The sequence below is a fragment of the Spea bombifrons genome, chromosome 3, assembly GCF_027358695.1.
Source record: "Spea bombifrons isolate aSpeBom1 chromosome 3, aSpeBom1.2.pri, whole genome shotgun sequence".
Taxonomy (NCBI): Eukaryota; Metazoa; Chordata; class Amphibia; order Anura; family Pelobatidae; genus Spea; species Spea bombifrons.
The window spans coordinates 76,901,148-76,906,248 of record NC_071089.1 but is presented as its reverse complement, the minus strand read 5'-3'; positions in this window follow the sequence as shown (position 1 = coordinate 76,906,248).

Below are 5,101 nucleotides of genomic sequence, written 5' to 3'. Positions count from 1 at the left end.
GCTGTAAACTGGAATATTTTTTAAAAACAAGATGTGGGCCTCTTTTTCTGTACATACATCAAAGGTATGCATATAAGAAATACAGGGTTTATTAATATTGTGTTTGTGCCATAAACACAAAGTACTCATTGAGAGTATGAAATAGTTCAAGCTCTCACTTGTTAATGTCAGAAAAATGTGGGTTACATATTAGAAGTGACTCCTCGCAAAGCTTGAAAATTGGTCTTTTCCACCTACATACAAACAGGTCTATTTACCAAAGAAGGAAGCAGCAAACTCTCAAAGTCAACTCGCAACCAAAACTCACATACAGGAGTGTGCATGAAAGTGGAATAAAGCAGTCACCTCGCAAATTCACTAATTGTGTTAGTTCCAACTTTAGTGCTAACTCACAAATGTCATCATGTGAGTGCCTTCCACTACATTAAACATAATTTTTAAAAATGACATTATTAAAAAATGTAAATGTAGGTTTCCAAACCCTGTATTAACCAAGAGGAGGTTAACTATTGCACCCTTGCATGGTAGAATGAGGGGTGGAAGCCTTTATACCCTTTCTCCCTCTGCTAATGGGGGTTAAATGAAGTTGGCCCCTAAAGGTGGGATCGAGAAGGATTTTTTCCCTTTTTTGAGGCACAATTAGAAATCCCTTCAATGTGGGGGGTTTGTCTTCTGGATCAACATGATGGTTGAATATGATGGATTTGTGTCTATTTTTTTCAACCTAAATGAATATGTTACCTCTCAACCCGCTTGAATTATAAGTGAGGACACATTGACTTTGAACGCCCTCTCTTGTAAACGGCAAAATTAGAGTGTTAGCATGCGAGGAGTCGTCAATTGACGACCAAAATTGAGTCGTCAATTGACTTCTTATAGAGAATAGACCCAAATGGTCCAGTCAACACGAACATTCCATTTGGTTGTTATGGTGATAAGAGTACTATTCAAACTTTGCAGCTTTGCACTAATTCCCATTTTTATACATAATTCCCTATGATCTAGTAAATTTACAATGGATACAGCCATATTGTTGATGGTTCCAAATAATATTGCAAAATGATATGACGTAAGAACACTAGAAAAGTAACCGCTCATAAAATCTGTTGTTCTACAGGAATTTTATACCAAACTTTCATACAGCTGGGCTACAATCATTTCATAAATGCAACTTTCTGTTTGTGCCAGACAATATTAACTTAGATGTACAGTAATTTAATACTGTCATTTTTGTATAGCACATACAAGTTTATATGTGATTGTGTTAAAATAATGTAGATCGTCTCATATAATGTCTTTACAGCAACGTGTGTCAGGGCCACAAGGGTAGCACATTAAAAGCTCTGGGTTGTCACCCTTTGCTAAGCAGTTTCTTAGACACTCTTTGAAAGCATGCATTTGGGGCTATATCTGTGGTGGGGTCCGCGGAGAGACCATAAGCATGGTTTTACTGGGGTTATGAAAAGACAAAGAAAAAGAGAGGAGGGAAAGGGAAGAAAAGAGAGAAACGAGTGGAGAGATAAGTGGCAAAATGTTGTGTAACTCTCAATTGTATCATCACTAACAATAAAACGTGTCAAATGTGCATTAAATTACCATTATCACATCTGAATATCCATAATTTAGCATAATAAAACGGACATGGCTTATTTTTACTAGGTGAAATATTTTGTTATAATGTTATACACAATTTAAGAATATATTTACCAGCAGAAACATCAAAGCAATTCTGAAATATACAAGCTGTGTGTTTACAGAAGTAAATCAATGTTATTAGAATGTTTTGAACACTTCTTCAATAGAAAACATAATATATGTTAACACTAAAATGGTTCTGTTAAAACATATTTTGCATTTCTTTTATATACTTTGAAAGAGTATGTGTCTTTTTGCAGATCCCAAAAAGCTTTAGCAAATGATTCTTTGGAATTCATTGACAAAGCATTTCAGTTTGTGTTTCCCAAAGATATTTGTGTATCATGTATTCTCATATACTGCAAATCACTATTTATAGAGTGACTATGCGATTCAGAAAAAGGTCTGCTTTTCTATAAATTTAAGGGGTAGTAGAGGCATTATTAAACACTCATCTACAGACACCAGACAAGCCAGAAGGCTTGGTTTTCCCTCAGAAATCTCATGGTGCTGCCACAACCACAAGGGATTCTGGGTAGGCGCATGCAAATAAGGCTAACAATAATCACCTTTGCCTCTATATCCACTTTATACATGGATCTCGTGAAAGTAATTATTAAGCCAGTATCACAACCTCATGCTGATGAGTTCCATTAAGGACGAAACAGCTTTCCATGAGTGGTGATCTGGCTATTGCACCTCTTCCCCGGGTTTTGTCTAAAGGCCGTCTTGTATAGCTGACCATTACTTTCAAGGGATCCATGTATGAAGTGGATATAGAGGCAAAGGTGATAATTGTTAGCCTTATTTGCATGCGCCTACCCAGAATCCCTTGTGGTTGTGGCAGCACCATGAGATTTCTGAGGGGAAAATAAGCCTTCTGGCTTGTCTGGTGTCTGTAGATGAGTGTTTAATAATACTGCTACTACCCCTATATACCGTATTGGCTCGGATATAGGCCGCCCCCGTATATAGGCCGCACCCTAAAAGTTTGGTGCTTTTTTAAAGAAAAAGCACCAAAAAAAATATGCTGCCACTCTGTCCCCCCCCCCGAGATACGCTGCCGCTGTCCTCCCTCCCCGAGATACGCTGCCGCTGTCCTCCCTCCCCGAGATACGCTGCCGCTGCCCTCCCTCCCCGCGATACGCTGCCGCTGCCCTCCCTCCCCGCGATACGCTGCCGCTGTCCTCCCTCCCCGCGATACGCTGCCGCTGCCCTCCCTCCCCGCGATACGCTGCCGCTGCCCTCCCTCCCCGGGATACGCTGCCGCTGCCCTCCCTCCCCGGGATACGCTGCCGCTGCCCTCCCCGCGATACGCTGCCGCTGTCCTCCCTCCCCGCGATACGCTGCCCTCCCTCCCCGCGATACGCTGCCGCTGTCCTCCCTCCCCGCGATACGCTGCCGCTGTCCTCCCTCCCCGCGATACGCTGCCGCTGTCCTCCTCTGCCCCCCCCCTCCTCGACTTACCGGAGCAGACTCCCGGGTGTTTTGCGGGGCCGGCAAAGGAACATCTACGCAATACGCGTATGCAACTTCCGGTACCGGTACCGGAAGTTGCATGCGCGTATTGCGTAGATGTCTCCCGCCGGCCCCGCAAGACAACCGGGAGTCTGCTCCGGTAAGTCGGGGGTGGGCAGAGGTAAAACGCTTAGATAACCTCCCGTGCCGGCACCCCCCCCCGTGGGAAGTGCTGGCAGGGGAGGCTGTCTGAGCGTATCGGGGAGTAGGATGCAGGTCCACTGCACCGCTGCGGGGGATCTGTATCTTAACCCCGCTGCCTGCCCGGCGCCCGGGACTGCATGTCCCGGGCGTCGGGCGCTAGACCCCGAATATAGGCCGCACCCCCACTTTAAAAACTTAAAGTGGGGGAAAAAAGGGCGGCCTATATTCGAGCCAATACGGTATATTAAGTGAATATACAACCAGTTCAGAAAGCCACCCTTAATTATTTATAAAATGTTATGGTCAATTGACTGGGAGAATTTTAGTAGAAACCACATGTTTCTTAGGAAGAATGGGTATTTTACAGATTACATCAATGCTGTGTGATTGGAAATCTAACAAATATTTCCTAGAAATATAATTAATTATGCATTAGAATATTCATAAATAACAATTTCAGTATAACGTAGGACCTATGTATGTGAACATTTTATAAAAATGTTCTGGATGTTACATAAGTTCAATTATGTATTTTAAACATTTACATTAACATTTATCAACTGTAAGAGCAATAAATTGATGAGAAAGGGCTAATTTTTAGATATATTTGATAATTAATATACATTTCTGAAGAAAACAGTGTAAGCCTTTCTGGCACTGAAAAATAAAGTTGTGAGACTGGATGCCCTTTTACTTGTACACAACTGCATGAACTAAATGTTTTAAGAAAAATAATCGAAGAGTATTACAAAACTGAATTTGCCCTGCTGGCCCTTTGACTAGCTTTAAATTAAGATTTAATATCAAAATATGGTGATTTATTTTTTTCTTTAGATCAAATTACATTTTGCTTACTACTTGTTTGTTAATATAATGTAGATAACTTATAACGGTAGAGAGTGATGAAGGAAATGTATATATAAAGTGCAACTAAATTTCCTGGAATGTGTCAACAAATAGGTGCTCAATCATGAAATAAATAAAGTGGCATATCCTGTGTATAAATATATAACAGATTTTTGCACCAAAAATTTGTATTACAAATTAGTTGTATCCCATTGGTTACAGAAGTATGCATGAAGATTAAATACTAATAATAAAGAATTTAAATCCAGGTAGTTATTATTATTTAGTTAAAGCCATACATAAATCAAAATCTCAAAAGGGCATAATCTTACTTGAATAGATAGCCAAATATATTTGAAGAAGTCAATATAGTTTTTAGCACCAATGTTTTCGCAGATATCCACCAGGTGGTGTAAAATACCACCCATGACCAACTGATTATGTTCTCTAAGACACAGGTTTTAAGTTCAGATTTGGATAACTAAGTCAAATAACTTGAATAGATATAAATCAGCGAATATATTATTTGACAAGTTTCTCTGAGCTGTGTTTTGTTAAACTCAGCCCAATAGCTACAGGTGCCTGCTAGAATTTTATTGAGCTCTGCAGCTCATCATAGACAAAGAATCTCTCCATGTCCATTAAGTCCTTTGATCAGATAAATGTGTATTGGATAAGATCTGGTGGGCTTCTTATTTATAAAAATAGAGCTATATATATTCAAAGTCTCGAAGCGCTCAGTATTATATATGGACCTAACTGCTAAAATCTGGGTTTTTTTTATAACAGATTCTTCAATGATCTCTCATTAAAATGCAGTAAAATTCAGTTTAAACTCAGTAACATTCATTTCAGGCATACAAAATAACACGTTGTTACTTTAACCCATTCAGTACTGGTACGTCCATAAAACTCATCTCAAGAAACCCTTATGGACGTACCGGTATGCCCTGACCTT